Raw genomic sequence first — 17,753 nt, 5'->3', positions numbered from 1 at the left:
CCCCCCCCCCACCCCCCCCCCCCCCCACCCCCCCCCCCCCCCACCCCCCCCCCCCCCCACCCCCCCCCCCCCCCACCCCCCCCCCCCCCCACCCCCCCCCCCCCCCACCCCCCCCCCCCCCCACCCCCCCCCCCCCCCACCCCCCCCCCCCCCCACCCCCCCCCCCCCCCACCCCCCCCCCCCCCCACCCCCCCCCCCCCCCACCCCCCCCCCCCCCCACCCCCCCCCCCCCCCACCCCCCCCCCCCCCCACCCCCCCCCCCCCCCACCCCCCCCCCCCCCCACCCCCCCCCCCCCCCACCCCCCCCCCCCCCCACCCCCCCCCCCCCCCACCCCCCCCCCCCCCCACCCCCCCCCCCCCCCACCCCCCCCCCCCCCCACCCCCCCCCCCCCCCACCCCCCCCCCCCCCCACCCCCCCCCCCCCCCACCCCCCCCCCCCCCCACCCCCCCCCCCCCCCACCCCCCCCCCCCCCCACCCCCCCCCCCCCCCACCCCCCCCCCCCCCCACCCCCCCCCCCCCCCACCCCCCCCCCCCCCCACCCCCCCCCCCCCCCACCCCCCCCCCCCCCCACCCCCCCCCCCCCCCACCCCCCCCCCCCCCCACCCCCCCCCCCCCCCACCCCCCCCCCCCCCCACCCCCCCCCCCCCCCACCCCCCCCCCCCCCCACCCCCCCCCCCCCCCACCCCCCCCCCCCCCCACCCCCCCCCCCCCCCACCCCCCCCCCCCCCCACCCCCCCCCCCCCCCACCCCCCCCCCCCCCCACCCCCCCCCCCCCCCACCCCCCCCCCCCCCCACCCCCCCCCCCCCCCACCCCCCCCCCCCCCCACCCCCCCCCCCCCCCACCCCCCCCCCCCCCCACCCCCCCCCCCCCCCACCCCCCCCCCCCCCCACCCCCCCCCCCCCCCACCCCCCCCCCCCCCCACCCCCCCCCCCCCCCACCCCCCCCCCCCCCCACCCCCCCCCCCCCCCACCCCCCCCCCCCCCCACCCCCCCCCCCCCCCACCCCCCCCCCCCCCCACCCCCCCCCCCCCCCACCCCCCCCCCCCCCCACCCCCCCCCCCCCCCACCCCCCCCCCCCCCCACCCCCCCCCCCCCCCACCCCCCCCCCCCCCCACCCCCCCCCCCCCCCACCCCCCCCCCCCCCCACCCCCCCCCCCCCCCACCCCCCCCCCCCCCCACCCCCCCCCCCCCCCACCCCCCCCCCCCCCCACCCCCCCCCCCCCCCACCCCCCCCCCCCCCCACCCCCCCCCCCCCCCACCCCCCCCCCCCCCCACCCCCCCCCCCCCCCACCCCCCCCCCCCCCCACCCCCCCCCCCCCCCACCCCCCCCCCCCCCCACCCCCCCCCCCCCCCACCCCCCCCCCCCCCCACCCCCCCCCCCCCCCACCCCCCCCCCCCCCCACCCCCCCCCCCCCCCACCCCCCCCCCCCCCCACCCCCCCCCCCCCCCACCCCCCCCCCCCCCCACCCCCCCCCCCCCCCACCCCCCCCCCCCCCCACCCCCCCCCCCCCCCACCCCCCCCCCCCCCCACCCCCCCCCCCCCCCACCCCCCCCCCCCCCCACCCCCCCCCCCCCCCACCCCCCCCCCCCCCCACCCCCCCCCCCCCCCACCCCCCCCCCCCCCCACCCCCCCCCCCCCCCACCCCCCCCCCCCCCCACCCCCCCCCCCCCCCACCCCCCCCCCCCCCCACCCCCCCCCCCCCCCACCCCCCCCCCCCCCCACCCCCCCCCCCCCCCACCCCCCCCCCCCCCCACCCCCCCCCCCCCCCACCCCCCCCCCCCCCCACCCCCCCCCCCCCCCACCCCCCCCCCCCCCCACCCCCCCCCCCCCCCACCCCCCCCCCCCCCCACCCCCCCCCCCCCCCACCCCCCCCCCCCCCCACCCCCCCCCCCCCCCACCCCCCCCCCCCCCCACCCCCCCCCCCCCCCACCCCCCCCCCCCCCCACCCCCCCCCCCCCCCACCCCCCCCCCCCCCCACCCCCCCCCCCCCCCACCCCCCCCCCCCCCCACCCCCCCCCCCCCCCACCCCCCCCCCCCCCCACCCCCCCCCCCCCCCACCCCCCCCCCCCCCCACCCCCCCCCCCCCCCACCCCCCCCCCCCCCCACCCCCCCCCCCCCCCACCCCCCCCCCCCCCCACCCCCCCCCCCCCCCACCCCCCCCCCCCCCCACCCCCCCCCCCCCCCACCCCCCCCCCCCCCCACCCCCCCCCCCCCCCACCCCCCCCCCCCCCCACCCCCCCCCCCCCCCACCCCCCCCCCCCCCCACCCCCCCCCCCCCCCACCCCCCCCCCCCCCCACCCCCCCCCCCCCCCACCCCCCCCCCCCCCCACCCCCCCCCCCCCCCACCCCCCCCCCCCCCCACCCCCCCCCCCCCCCACCCCCCCCCCCCCCCACCCCCCCCCCCCCCCACCCCCCCCCCCCCCCACCCCCCCCCCCCCCCACCCCCCCCCCCCCCCACCCCCCCCCCCCCCCACCCCCCCCCCCCCCCACCCCCCCCCCCCCCCACCCCCCCCCCCCCCCACCCCCCCCCCCCCCCACCCCCCCCCCCCCCCACCCCCCCCCCCCCCCACCCCCCCCCCCCCCCACCCCCCCCCCCCCCCACCCCCCCCCCCCCCCACCCCCCCCCCCCCCCACCCCCCCCCCCCCCCACCCCCCCCCCCCCCCACCCCCCCCCCCCCCCACCCCCCCCCCCCCCCACCCCCCCCCCCCCCCACCCCCCCCCCCCCCCACCCCCCCCCCCCCCCACCCCCCCCCCCCCCCACCCCCCCCCCCCCCCACCCCCCCCCCCCCCCACCCCCCCCCCCCCCCACCCCCCCCCCCCCCCACCCCCCCCCCCCCCCACCCCCCCCCCCCCCCACCCCCCCCCCCCCCCACCCCCCCCCCCCCCCACCCCCCCCCCCCCCCACCCCCCCCCCCCCCCACCCCCCCCCCCCCCCACCCCCCCCCCCCCCCACCCCCCCCCCCCCCCACCCCCCCCCCCCCCCACCCCCCCCCCCCCCCACCCCCCCCCCCCCCCACCCCCCCCCCCCCCCACCCCCCCCCCCCCCCACCCCCCCCCCCCCCCACCCCCCCCCCCCCCCACCCCCCCCCCCCCCCACCCCCCCCCCCCCCCACCCCCCCCCCCCCCCACCCCCCCCCCCCCCCACCCCCCCCCCCCCCCACCCCCCCCCCCCCCCACCCCCCCCCCCCCCCACCCCCCCCCCCCCCCACCCCCCCCCCCCCCCACCCCCCCCCCCCCCCACCCCCCCCCCCCCCCACCCCCCCCCCCCCCCACCCCCCCCCCCCCCCACCCCCCCCCCCCCCCACCCCCCCCCCCCCCCACCCCCCCCCCCCCCCACCCCCCCCCCCCCCCACCCCCCCCCCCCCCCACCCCCCCCCCCCCCCACCCCCCCCCCCCCCCACCCCCCCCCCCCCCCACCCCCCCCCCCCCCCACCCCCCCCCCCCCCCACCCCCCCCCCCCCCCACCCCCCCCCCCCCCCACCCCCCCCCCCCCCCACCCCCCCCCCCCCCCACCCCCCCCCCCCCCCACCCCCCCCCCCCCCCACCCCCCCCCCCCCCCACCCCCCCCCCCCCCCACCCCCCCCCCCCCCCACCCCCCCCCCCCCCCACCCCCCCCCCCCCCCACCCCCCCCCCCCCCCACCCCCCCCCCCCCCCACCCCCCCCCCCCCCCACCCCCCCCCCCCCCCACCCCCCCCCCCCCCCACCCCCCCCCCCCCCCACCCCCCCCCCCCCCCACCCCCCCCCCCCCCCACCCCCCCCCCCCCCCACCCCCCCCCCCCCCCACCCCCCCCCCCCCCCACCCCCCCCCCCCCCCACCCCCCCCCCCCCCCACCCCCCCCCCCCCCCACCCCCCCCCCCCCCCACCCCCCCCCCCCCCCACCCCCCCCCCCCCCCACCCCCCCCCCCCCCCACCCCCCCCCCCCCCCACCCCCCCCCCCCCCCACCCCCCCCCCCCCCCACCCCCCCCCCCCCCCACCCCCCCCCCCCCCCACCCCCCCCCCCCCCCACCCCCCCCCCCCCCCACCCCCCCCCCCCCCCACCCCCCCCCCCCCCCACCCCCCCCCCCCCCCACCCCCCCCCCCCCCCACCCCCCCCCCCCCCCACCCCCCCCCCCCCCCACCCCCCCCCCCCCCCACCCCCCCCCCCCCCCACCCCCCCCCCCCCCCACCCCCCCCCCCCCCCACCCCCCCCCCCCCCCACCCCCCCCCCCCCCCACCCCCCCCCCCCCCCACCCCCCCCCCCCCCCACCCCCCCCCCCCCCCACCCCCCCCCCCCCCCACCCCCCCCCCCCCCCACCCCCCCCCCCCCCCACCCCCCCCCCCCCCCACCCCCCCCCCCCCCCACCCCCCCCCCCCCCCACCCCCCCCCCCCCCCACCCCCCCCCCCCCCCACCCCCCCCCCCCCCCACCCCCCCCCCCCCCCACCCCCCCCCCCCCCCACCCCCCCCCCCCCCCACCCCCCCCCCCCCCCACCCCCCCCCCCCCCCACCCCCCCCCCCCCCCACCCCCCCCCCCCCCCACCCCCCCCCCCCCCCACCCCCCCCCCCCCCCACCCCCCCCCCCCCCCACCCCCCCCCCCCCCCACCCCCCCCCCCCCCCACCCCCCCCCCCCCCCACCCCCCCCCCCCCCCACCCCCCCCCCCCCCCACCCCCCCCCCCCCCCACCCCCCCCCCCCCCCACCCCCCCCCCCCCCCACCCCCCCCCCCCCCCACCCCCCCCCCCCCCCACCCCCCCCCCCCCCCACCCCCCCCCCCCCCCACCCCCCCCCCCCCCCACCCCCCCCCCCCCCCACCCCCCCCCCCCCCCACCCCCCCCCCCCCCCACCCCCCCCCCCCCCCACCCCCCCCCCCCCCCACCCCCCCCCCCCCCCACCCCCCCCCCCCCCCACCCCCCCCCCCCCCCACCCCCCCCCCCCCCCACCCCCCCCCCCCCCCACCCCCCCCCCCCCCCACCCCCCCCCCCCCCCACCCCCCCCCCCCCCCACCCCCCCCCCCCCCCACCCCCCCCCCCCCCCACCCCCCCCCCCCCCCACCCCCCCCCCCCCCCACCCCCCCCCCCCCCCACCCCCCCCCCCCCCCACCCCCCCCCCCCCCCACCCCCCCCCCCCCCCACCCCCCCCCCCCCCCACCCCCCCCCCCCCCCACCCCCCCCCCCCCCCACCCCCCCCCCCCCCCACCCCCCCCCCCCCCCACCCCCCCCCCCCCCCACCCCCCCCCCCCCCCACCCCCCCCCCCCCCCACCCCCCCCCCCCCCCACCCCCCCCCCCCCCCACCCCCCCCCCCCCCCACCCCCCCCCCCCCCCACCCCCCCCCCCCCCCACCCCCCCCCCCCCCCACCCCCCCCCCCCCCCACCCCCCCCCCCCCCCACCCCCCCCCCCCCCCACCCCCCCCCCCCCCCACCCCCCCCCCCCCCCACCCCCCCCCCCCCCCACCCCCCCCCCCCCCCACCCCCCCCCCCCCCCACCCCCCCCCCCCCCCACCCCCCCCCCCCCCCACCCCCCCCCCCCCCCACCCCCCCCCCCCCCCACCCCCCCCCCCCCCCACCCCCCCCCCCCCCCACCCCCCCCCCCCCCCACCCCCCCCCCCCCCCACCCCCCCCCCCCCCCACCCCCCCCCCCCCCCACCCCCCCCCCCCCCCACCCCCCCCCCCCCCCACCCCCCCCCCCCCCCACCCCCCCCCCCCCCCACCCCCCCCCCCCCCCACCCCCCCCCCCCCCCACCCCCCCCCCCCCCCACCCCCCCCCCCCCCCACCCCCCCCCCCCCCCACCCCCCCCCCCCCCCACCCCCCCCCCCCCCCACCCCCCCCCCCCCCCACCCCCCCCCCCCCCCACCCCCCCCCCCCCCCACCCCCCCCCCCCCCCACCCCCCCCCCCCCCCACCCCCCCCCCCCCCCACCCCCCCCCCCCCCCACCCCCCCCCCCCCCCACCCCCCCCCCCCCCCACCCCCCCCCCCCCCCACCCCCCCCCCCCCCCACCCCCCCCCCCCCCCACCCCCCCCCCCCCCCACCCCCCCCCCCCCCCACCCCCCCCCCCCCCCACCCCCCCCCCCCCCCACCCCCCCCCCCCCCCACCCCCCCCCCCCCCCACCCCCCCCCCCCCCCACCCCCCCCCCCCCCCACCCCCCCCCCCCCCCACCCCCCCCCCCCCCCACCCCCCCCCCCCCCCACCCCCCCCCCCCCCCACCCCCCCCCCCCCCCACCCCCCCCCCCCCCCACCCCCCCCCCCCCCCACCCCCCCCCCCCCCCACCCCCCCCCCCCCCCACCCCCCCCCCCCCCCACCCCCCCCCCCCCCCACCCCCCCCCCCCCCCACCCCCCCCCCCCCCCACCCCCCCCCCCCCCCACCCCCCCCCCCCCCCACCCCCCCCCCCCCCCACCCCCCCCCCCCCCCACCCCCCCCCCCCCCCACCCCCCCCCCCCCCCACCCCCCCCCCCCCCCACCCCCCCCCCCCCCCACCCCCCCCCCCCCCCACCCCCCCCCCCCCCCACCCCCCCCCCCCCCCACCCCCCCCCCCCCCCACCCCCCCCCCCCCCCACCCCCCCCCCCCCCCACCCCCCCCCCCCCCCACCCCCCCCCCCCCCCACCCCCCCCCCCCCCCACCCCCCCCCCCCCCCACCCCCCCCCCCCCCCACCCCCCCCCCCCCCCACCCCCCCCCCCCCCCACCCCCCCCCCCCCCCACCCCCCCCCCCCCCCACCCCCCCCCCCCCCCACCCCCCCCCCCCCCCACCCCCCCCCCCCCCCACCCCCCCCCCCCCCCACCCCCCCCCCCCCCCACCCCCCCCCCCCCCCACCCCCCCCCCCCCCCACCCCCCCCCCCCCCCACCCCCCCCCCCCCCCACCCCCCCCCCCCCCCACCCCCCCCCCCCCCCACCCCCCCCCCCCCCCACCCCCCCCCCCCCCCACCCCCCCCCCCCCCCACCCCCCCCCCCCCCCACCCCCCCCCCCCCCCACCCCCCCCCCCCCCCACCCCCCCCCCCCCCCACCCCCCCCCCCCCCCACCCCCCCCCCCCCCCACCCCCCCCCCCCCCCACCCCCCCCCCCCCCCACCCCCCCCCCCCCCCACCCCCCCCCCCCCCCACCCCCCCCCCCCCCCACCCCCCCCCCCCCCCACCCCCCCCCCCCCCCACCCCCCCCCCCCCCCACCCCCCCCCCCCCCCACCCCCCCCCCCCCCCACCCCCCCCCCCCCCCACCCCCCCCCCCCCCCACCCCCCCCCCCCCCCACCCCCCCCCCCCCCCACCCCCCCCCCCCCCCACCCCCCCCCCCCCCCACCCCCCCCCCCCCCCACCCCCCCCCCCCCCCACCCCCCCCCCCCCCCACCCCCCCCCCCCCCCACCCCCCCCCCCCCCCACCCCCCCCCCCCCCCACCCCCCCCCCCCCCCACCCCCCCCCCCCCCCACCCCCCCCCCCCCCCACCCCCCCCCCCCCCCACCCCCCCCCCCCCCCACCCCCCCCCCCCCCCACCCCCCCCCCCCCCCACCCCCCCCCCCCCCCACCCCCCCCCCCCCCCACCCCCCCCCCCCCCCACCCCCCCCCCCCCCCACCCCCCCCCCCCCCCACCCCCCCCCCCCCCCACCCCCCCCCCCCCCCACCCCCCCCCCCCCCCACCCCCCCCCCCCCCCACCCCCCCCCCCCCCCACCCCCCCCCCCCCCCACCCCCCCCCCCCCCCACCCCCCCCCCCCCCCACCCCCCCCCCCCCCCACCCCCCCCCCCCCCCACCCCCCCCCCCCCCCACCCCCCCCCCCCCCCACCCCCCCCCCCCCCCACCCCCCCCCCCCCCCACCCCCCCCCCCCCCCACCCCCCCCCCCCCCCACCCCCCCCCCCCCCCACCCCCCCCCCCCCCCACCCCCCCCCCCCCCCACCCCCCCCCCCCCCCACCCCCCCCCCCCCCCACCCCCCCCCCCCCCCACCCCCCCCCCCCCCCACCCCCCCCCCCCCCCACCCCCCCCCCCCCCCACCCCCCCCCCCCCCCACCCCCCCCCCCCCCCACCCCCCCCCCCCCCCACCCCCCCCCCCCCCCACCCCCCCCCCCCCCCACCCCCCCCCCCCCCCACCCCCCCCCCCCCCCACCCCCCCCCCCCCCCACCCCCCCCCCCCCCCACCCCCCCCCCCCCCCACCCCCCCCCCCCCCCACCCCCCCCCCCCCCCACCCCCCCCCCCCCCCACCCCCCCCCCCCCCCACCCCCCCCCCCCCCCACCCCCCCCCCCCCCCACCCCCCCCCCCCCCCACCCCCCCCCCCCCCCACCCCCCCCCCCCCCCACCCCCCCCCCCCCCCACCCCCCCCCCCCCCCACCCCCCCCCCCCCCCACCCCCCCCCCCCCCCACCCCCCCCCCCCCCCACCCCCCCCCCCCCCCACCCCCCCCCCCCCCCACCCCCCCCCCCCCCCACCCCCCCCCCCCCCCACCCCCCCCCCCCCCCACCCCCCCCCCCCCCCACCCCCCCCCCCCCCCACCCCCCCCCCCCCCCACCCCCCCCCCCCCCCACCCCCCCCCCCCCCCACCCCCCCCCCCCCCCACCCCCCCCCCCCCCCACCCCCCCCCCCCCCCACCCCCCCCCCCCCCCACCCCCCCCCCCCCCCACCCCCCCCCCCCCCCACCCCCCCCCCCCCCCACCCCCCCCCCCCCCCACCCCCCCCCCCCCCCACCCCCCCCCCCCCCCACCCCCCCCCCCCCCCACCCCCCCCCCCCCCCACCCCCCCCCCCCCCCACCCCCCCCCCCCCCCACCCCCCCCCCCCCCCACCCCCCCCCCCCCCCACCCCCCCCCCCCCCCACCCCCCCCCCCCCCCACCCCCCCCCCCCCCCACCCCCCCCCCCCCCCACCCCCCCCCCCCCCCACCCCCCCCCCCCCCCACCCCCCCCCCCCCCCACCCCCCCCCCCCCCCACCCCCCCCCCCCCCCACCCCCCCCCCCCCCCACCCCCCCCCCCCCCCACCCCCCCCCCCCCCCACCCCCCCCCAATTGGCCATGCTGGCAGGGGCTGATGGGGATTGTAGTCCATGAACATCTGGAGTGCCATAGGTTCGCCACCAGGGCCCTAGGCCTTAGGGTTCCTAAGTGACACTGATTAAGGGTAGATTTAGGAAAATGTAAGAATTTCACACAATGCACCACTGATTCAGAGCACGTGGCGCCACAAATGGCAGCTTTTAAAAAGATCTGGCAAATGCATGGATCTGAAGATGCAGTCTTGTGCACGCTGACCTGAGAGGAGGCCCCACTGGATTCTCTGGAGCTTACTTCTGAGTAAGCCTGCACAGGGCTGCCCTGTTGGCTGCTAAGTGGACCCCGAGTGCAATATGCTGGAGGCCACGGACTGGGCGGGCAGCTCTGGTCTCCCTGCTCTGGCCTTGGATGCTCAGGAAACCTGCTGGTGGCCTGGATCGGGCCCAGTGGCCCTCCCGTGGGACCCTGCACGCTGCTTCCTCACTGCGGGGAGCCTCAGTCCAAACCCTCCTTGCCTTGCAGAGGCTCGACGTGGAGCCCCCCCAGAGCTGCTCTGAGCCCCTTGCAGGAGAGCTGGGCCAAAAAAAGGGACCTGGCAAGCCAACAGATAGCCTGGTGTAGTGGTTAGCGCCTCAGACTCGGGTCTGGGAGACCCAGGCCAGACCCTCCACGCTGCTGGACGACCTGGGGCGGGGGGGGGCAGCCGCTTCCTCAGCTTATCCTACCTCGCAGGGTTCTTGTGAGGACCGAATGGGAGCAGGCTGCCTGGAGGGTGGAAAGGAGAACTCTGACCCCCGCCCCTCCCTCCAGTCCGAGCTCCCCTTCCCTGGCCACTCGGTCCACTGGGGACCCCCGACACCCCCCTCCCCGCTGCTCTGCACGGAGGGGCTGCTGTGGGTGGCCGCGCCCGATGCCCCCCCCCCGGATGCCCCCGACGGGGAGGGGGTCTCACCTCACCCGCGCCTCAAGCGCCAGCCCCCCCGTCCAAATGGCCCCACCCCGCGGACCCCAACCCCGCGCCCCCGAAGGTGCACTCACGCAGCGGCCCCGCCCCTCGCCCCACGTGGCGGCCGGGCCGGGGGCGTCTTCCGGCTCTGGCTGCGGAGGGGGCGAGGCGACCACCAGGAACGACCCCGCTACCCCCCTCCCCCGGACGCTGGGAAGGGGAGGGGCGCACAGGAGGGGGACCCCGCCCGCAAAGGGCCGCTTCCGTCCAGGCTTCCCCGCCGCCGCCCACGTGCGCGCAAGACGGCCCCCCCCCGACCACCACCCCTGCAAAGCCCCCCCCCCCCAGGCGGACCCTCGGACACAACTGGCCGGCTGGGTCGGACCAGGAGATGCCCCCCCCCCTTCTGCAGCAGAAGGGGGCGGGAGGCCACGGCCCTCCCCTCGGGGTCGTCGTCGTCGTTTGGACGGCTTATATTGCAGTTGCCGCAAATGGGACTGGGTCGTGGGTTCCAAAACGCCTTTGCTGACATGTTTCAACCAGACACGCAAAAAGGGCGGGTGCGCACGCAGGAATGCACGCCTTTTGCACCGCTGGCAGCAGATGCACACGTGCGCGCACCTTACTGTTTCGTGTTTGCACAGTTAGGTGTTAAAAACTCCCGGCAGAAGAGGCAGGAGGTTAAAAGACGCGCGGGGTCCTCTGATGACACTCGAGGGGCACTTTTGTATCTTCCCTGTTCATGCCCTTGCACAACTCCACCATTTATTTACAGTACAACGAAACAAGTATGCATCCATTCCACAGCACCACTAGCAAAACTGTTATGTGCACGAAAAAGATGCACTAAAAACACAGCTCAAAGATAAAACATAATCTGTGGTATATGCAAAGGGACTTGCACAACTCCACTACTCAGTGGGGGCAGTTTGCACATTCCTGCTGCTGCTTTATGGCCGGTACCCCAAAAGCGATGATGCCCCATTATTTGCACCTTGCATTATTTGCACCTTGCAGCCATTACTCACTGAAGATCAAATGCACAACGTGCATCAAAACTGTCAGCTGCACCGGAAGGACGTGCATCACTGACAGCCCAAATGGCAACTGTGCAAGATGAGAAAGTTTGCACACTCCTAAAATGCCAACAGTTATTTCTTCCGGCATCTGTAGCTCAAAGCAGGCAATGACATCTTCAAGACTAACAGACTGGTGACTAGACAGCATTGAGTAATTTTGCACACCCCTGATCTAGGACATTTGGGTGGGTGGTGTTGTTCCTGGTGACTGGGGGGGGGGACCTAATAAATTGCCCCATTCTGTGCTCCATTCAGATCCATGAATAGCCCCCATTCCTCAAGTATAAATGTTTTTAAGAGCCCATATTTTTCCGACAGAGCCTCAGTTAGCAAAAATGGGCGTTTCCAATCTCCACTGGAATTTCACACCCCAGCTGTAGGTGTCAAACTCACGGCCCTCCAGATGTTATGGACTACAGTTCCCATCATCCCCTGCCAGCATGAACTGTAGTCCATAACATCTGGAGGGCCGCGAGTTTGACACCTGTGTTTTAGAGGCTTAACAATTTCTTTAAATCTTTTTTTACACCTGTTGTGTTGCTCACAAGTCACATTGGACCATTTTCTACATACTTTCTTGCCAGACAAAATGGGCACACAGAGAACATCATTTGATTTTTGTCCTACACATCTGCTGTGAACTTTCTAAAACAATATTTCTCTGCACTGAGGAAATCCATTGGAAGCTCTGGAAACCAACCGCAAGTCTTTAGATTTTATTCCACCATGATCTTTTGAAGTCTAGAGAGGTAGCATGGGGTAGTGGTTAGAGTGTAGAACAAAAATTTGGGAGACCCAGGTTCGAATCACAACTCTGCCATGGAAGCCTGCAGGGTGACTTTGGGCCATTCTAGCCTACCTCGCAGGGTTATGTGAGGATAAAATGAAGCAGAGAAGAAGAAAACTGGTGCTTATAACCTGCTTTTGTCTACCTTTTAAGGCATCTCAAAGTGGCTAATAAATTCCTTCCCTTTCCCCATAGCAGGCGCCTTGTAAGTGAGGTTGAGAGAGTTCTGAGAGAACTGTCACTAGCTCAAGGTCACCCAGCAGGCTTCATGTGGGGGAGTGGGGAAACAAATCCAGTTCACCAGAGAAGAGTCCGTTACTTATGTGGAGAAGCAAAGAATCAAACCCCGTTCTCTGAGAGTCCGTCAAGAGAGCAATGTGCGTCATCGGTTTGGGTCCCCACTGGAAAGAAGGACAGAATACAAGAAGAAGAAGAAGAAGAAGAAGAAGAAGAAGAAGAGTTTGGATTTATATTCCCCCTTTCTCTCCTGCAGGAGACTCAAAGGGGCTTACAATCTCCTTTCCCTTCCCCCCTCACAACAAATACCCTGTGAGGTGGGTGGGGCTGAGAGAGCTCCGAAGAGCTGTGACTAGCCCAAGGTCACCCAGCTGGCATGTGTGGGAGCGCGCAGGCTAACCTGAATTCCCCAGATAAGCCTCCACAGCTCAGGCCTCCAGATTAGATACACGGGCTCTTAACCTCTTACGCCACTGCTGCTCCTTAATGAATTGAATAAAAATAAACAAGTCATTGGGGGTGTCCACTTGACACAGTAGGCTTATACCAAGTCACACAATTTGGCCGATGACTGTTGCGGGTGTTCCAGGCTGTGTGAAAATGTGTTGCCTGCATTGGAGCAAAAACTACCAGACCGCGGCCACACAGCCTGGCAAACCCACAACAGCCAGTCGATTCCAAGTGTGAAAGCCTTCAACAATAATGAACATTGTTTCGGGGCCCCCTTGGAATATAAATGTGGGATATAAATGAAGCCCAGTTCTTCAGATGCAACGAGTGGATTTGTTAAAATATCAGTACACAAACGAAATCTTTCTTTTTTCTTTCTTTCAAAACATTTTCCTGTCCTCACCCACTTGCTACAGCAAACATTATTTGCTTTAAAAACCCTTCCTCATAACCTCCTAATTCCAGTGGTGGGATTCAAATGACTTAACAACCGGTTCCAAAGGTGGGAATTGAAATAATTTAACAGCTGGTTGTTTACAAGCACCATTTTAACAACCGGTTCTGCCGAAGTGGTGCAAACTTACTGAATCCCACCACTGCCTAATTCCCTGTGGTCCTGCAATCAGTCACGTACGTCGCCCTTTTCTCTCCTGTTTCTCCCTCCAGTTTGTCAACGTCCCTTTGTTGACACAGCACTCAAATACCAAACCAATTACATTTTTCCCTTCCTCAACCCTCAGCTTTTTTTCGAAGCAAATTCCAGCAGCACAGCCGTAGCCCCCACTGGTTATTTAAGAAGGACACTTGTCAAATTGTTTTCTTCCTACTTCAAATCCCTTGAAGGAAACTTCCAACTTTCCGTCGGAGGCTGATTTAGGCCTGGAAGCAAAGGGCATTCACGCACACGTGGCCTTCCTCGCTTTGAGGGTGCGTTCCCGTCAGGTTTGATTCTCATGAGTGTCGGATATACCTGTAGGCCACGGAGGCTGAAGCCGAGGGCTTCAAAATGTAGGGGGTCTCCGTCCAAGGTGTAGAAGATTTTTGACACTCATAGGCCTTTCTCACACACCCCATTGTACCTCATTTGTAGTCTCCAAACAACCCTTCAGTAATTTTTCTCACACTCTGGCTCATGCAGAATAACACACTTTCAAACTGCTTTCAGTGCTCTTTGAAACTGTGCGGAATAGCAAAATCCACTTGCAAACAGTTGTGAAAATGGTTTGAAAATGCATTATTTTGCGTGTGCGGAAGGGGCCTCTGTTTCAGAGTAATACTGATATAAACCAATAACTGAACACTAGCATTGATTTCTGCATTGATTTTGACCTTCCAAGTGGACCCCATTTTGTGAGAATGCCCCTTCATGTTTCCCTTTCTAACAAATGTTGAATATTAATTTTACTTTTTTTATTTTCAGATCCTAATCTAAGCATGATAGAACAGTAAATGTATAATTTCATTTTCCAAAAAAAAGTCCTGCTTATTCCACAAAATGTTTACAAAGTTTGGTTGTGGCAAAAGTTTTTCAGTGTGAATTTTAACATTTATGCATTTTTCCCCAATCACTACAGTTTTTAACATCTTATATCCTTTAGGGGAGGAGTTGTGGAATTATAAACACCCGTCATCCTCCTCCTCTTTACTTAATTCTCTTTCCATTTTTTTCTAGTTGTGAGGGTATGGAATTGGGAGGGGCCTCACAAGTGGGGTGGCCAACCTACGGGCACTCCAGATGTTCATGGACTACAATTCCCATCAGCCCCTACCAGTATGGCCAATTGGTAGGGGCTGATGGGAATTGTAGTCCATGAACATCTGGAGCGCCACAGGTTGGCCACCCCTGGGTAGGACTTCTCTTTGACCAAATCCAGCACTGATTCTCACTTACGCACACACACTCGCACACATTCTGCCACAAATCTCCACCATTTCTGAAACCTTTTCAAGTGTGACTTTTTCCTCACGTGGCAGGGGAAGAGAAGGAGAGCGTTAGCATTGCTTTGGGCTCTTCTCTCCCTCCTCTCTGCCTTCCCCCACCCACACCACACCACTGGCCACCGTTTCTGGATGACTAAGGCTGGGTTTGCTCTTCCTCACCTCCCCTGCTACCCCACCCCCAGCTCCCACCTTCCCAGCAAGTCTCCAGCAAGACTCTCCTGAGATTTCATTCACTCTTGCCTGCCTCACTCTTTCCTTGATTCTCCCCCCACTAGTCACCGACACCGACACCGCCTCCCCTCCCTCTCTCCCCCCAGAGCACAGGTGTCAAACTTGTGGCCCTCCAGATGTTATACACTACAGTTCCCATCATCCCCTGCCAGGATGATGCTGGCAGGGGATGATGGGAACTGTAGTCCATAACATCTGGAGGGCCGCAAGTTTGACACCTATGCTCCAGAGCCTCCAACAAGATCGTTGTTGCTGTTTCCAAGCTGATTTGTGTGTCTGTGTGTGTGGGGGCGGGGGGGGGGGAAATAGTGGACTGGCCCTGATAAAAATAAACAAAAAAATGCAGGGAAACCCCAATTTGAAGCTGTCAGCTGGTGGTACATGCACAAAGACCAAAAGAGAGTTGCTGATCACTGTGTGTAAAGTCTTCAAACAGCTGTCCCTAGGCAGGCCAAATCCTGAAAGTGCCCCCTGCTGCCATGTTTCTTTGGGTTGGGGCTGGGAATGATTACCCTCTGAGAAAAACGCAGCTAACTCCCCCCACCTTGAACGCGCAGGATTCCTTTCATAGTTTGTCGAATAACTTACAACCGCGTTGAAGCAAAATTGTATATCAATTTAAAATTCAGCAGCTATAGAAGTTGAGTTTGACTCAGAGATTTTCAGATTTTGGCTCATTCCGCACATGCAGAATAATGCACTTTCAAACTGCTTTCAGTGCTCTTTGAAGCTGTGCAGAATAGCAAAATCCACTTGCAAACAGCTGTGAAAGTGGTTATTTTGCGTGTGCGGAAGGGGCCTTTGTTTCCAGAATTAAACTAGAACTACTTTTTAACACAATGTGAAATTTAAGTTCCAATTAATTTCAAAGCCAAAAAAGTAACTGTCAAGTTCAGCCCGTGTGCACGCCTCGCCTTGTCTAAAATCCCAGCCTTGTCTAAAACACCAGGTTTCTGAATTTAATTCAGCACACTCAAAGACAAAAATAAGAATTAGGAAGTGCGGAATCTGGATCAAGTGCAAACATTGAGATAGGAGAGGTCGTGTGAGAAGATTCACCCCTCCCCACATTTATTTCAACTTTACAGCTCTTCTGAAAGTTGCAATATTCAGGGTTTTTTAAATTGCCAAAGGAAGAGAGTCTCACAAGCAAGAAGAATCAAAAACATTTCTCTACGTGCCCTCCTCATGTATGCCCACAGCATGGAATGCGCAGGACATTAACTGGGGGAGGGCAAAAGAAACGGATGAAATAGTACAAGCTTTTTAAAAGGCTCTAGCAGCCAAAACTTAAAAGGAAACATGACTTCAGGCCAAGTTAGGCTCTCCTGCAAAAGCTAAGTAATAACTTCCATTGGGTTTTTTTGTAGGGACTCCAATTTATCAGCACAATCGTCTAAGCAACATATATCCCCAAGGCTTACTTAATGCAGTGGTGGCGAACCTTTGGCACTCCAGATGTTCATAGACTACAATTCCCATCAGCCCCTGCCAGCATGGCCAATTGGTTCCAGTTGTACAAGAAGTGTAGATCATCACTAATCTTTTGCCACACTCTATTAAAGAGCAAAGAGGTTTGTAACCATATATAGCAAGGACCAGTAAATCGGGACCCACATTTTCAACTTTATTTTCACAAGAAACCACTTTTGGGCCTTTGCCTTGCAGAGATATAAGGGGAAATGTGAATGCAGTCTTGTTTATAAGTACTCGGTGTTCATAAGAAATAGACCGGCTTCAGCTTGGGGGCATGGGGGTGGCATATTTTCATGTCATGAAAAGTAAAGTTGGTTTTTACAAAGATGATTTCATACGAATGAGGATCCACAGAAATTCACATGAGTTTTTTCTTTTTAATACCTATGTTCATCCGCCGTTAGCTCTCTTGCTGACAACCTCAGCCATGCCCACACCTCCATATTCACCCACCTCACAGGGTGTTTCTGGGGGTGGGGTGGAAGGGAAAGGAGATTGTCAGCCCCTTTGAGTCTCCTTACAGGAGAGAAAGGGGGGATATAAATCCAAAACTCTTCTTCTTCTTCTATACACATGCAGAGCCCCATAACGCCTGTTTTGGTTCCAAAAACATGTTTCGTCCGTTCTCTTTGCTCTTACGAACTGGTGTCTCAGCCAGAATGTCAACATCATCATCATTGTTGTTAATTCAGAAAATTGCTGAATGCTTCTGCCACTTAGCCATCGGTTGACTGTGTTTTCGGGTCAACAGAATGAAGCCAGAGAGCTCTTGCATCCAATCAATACAGAGGTTTGACTGTCTGCAATCTAGATTTATCACTTGCGTTTTGCTTTCCCGCCTCCATCCGATTTGATGAGCAAACGGAGCGTTTCCCCTGCATTTCTGTGCCCTAACTTGATGCTTTGGGCTACGGTCACACCATTCTGAAATGAGGACATTTATTTGTGCTTCTGGGCTTCCGTGGCAGAGTCCTAACAAACTTTCCAGCTCTAGATTCAGCTCTGCAGTATAATAACACAAGCATCTCGTAGGTTTAGAAGTAGGACCAAACTACTGGCTATTTTGCTCTGGTTACAGGCTCCCCCCCCCCCACCAAAAAAACACAACTGTCAGAGATACAAAATGGCCACAGCCAAAGGGCAGATGCTTTGAATAGCTCCTTTGGGTGGCTGTCCAGTCCTCAAACCGTCACTGTCCAAATCAGCTGATTTTCCTCTACAGCTCTGCCTCGTGCGCGTCCATGTTCTTGAAGGCTAGACAGAAGTGTGAGACAGAACTTGTTCAAGGACGGCAGAAAAGCCCTCACAAAGAACAGGGGAGAGTTACTGCCTTTTGGGCAGAGACCACAAAAACAAACGTAACAAGCTCTGATGAGCCCCTGGTGGTGGTGGTTGTTTTTAACCTGCACTCTGCACATGCTTTGACACTCCTTCTTCATTTCCTCCACTCCTTGAGAAGAAGAAGAAGAAGAAGAAGAAGAAGAAGAAGAAGAAGAAGAAGAAGAGGAGGAGGAAGAGGAAGAGGAAGAGGAAGAGGAGGAGGAGGAGGAGGAGGAGTTTGGATTTATATCTCCCCTTTCTCTCCTGTAGGAGACACAAAGGGGCTTACAATCTCCTTTCCCTTCCCCCCCACCCACAACAAACACCCTGTGAGG

General features: G+C 71.6%; 1 protein-coding gene across 1 annotated transcript in view; it reads right to left on the bottom strand.

Annotated features, from left to right (window-relative positions):
• GJC1 (gap junction protein gamma 1) overlaps positions 1-10,116 on the bottom strand; it is a 32,670-nt gene extending 22,554 nt beyond the window's left edge. The window contains 1 exon segment of the mRNA XM_048516390.1: positions 9,990-10,116. The gene's annotated coding sequence lies outside the window, so the exon portion shown is untranslated.
• Between the last annotated feature and the right edge of the window lie 7,637 nt (positions 10,117-17,753).

This window comes from Sphaerodactylus townsendi, linkage group LG15 (genome assembly GCF_021028975.2).
Source record: "Sphaerodactylus townsendi isolate TG3544 linkage group LG15, MPM_Stown_v2.3, whole genome shotgun sequence".
In the NCBI taxonomy this organism is placed as follows: domain Eukaryota; kingdom Metazoa; phylum Chordata; class Lepidosauria; order Squamata; family Sphaerodactylidae; genus Sphaerodactylus; species Sphaerodactylus townsendi.
This window is presented reverse-complemented; position numbering and strand designations above follow the sequence as displayed.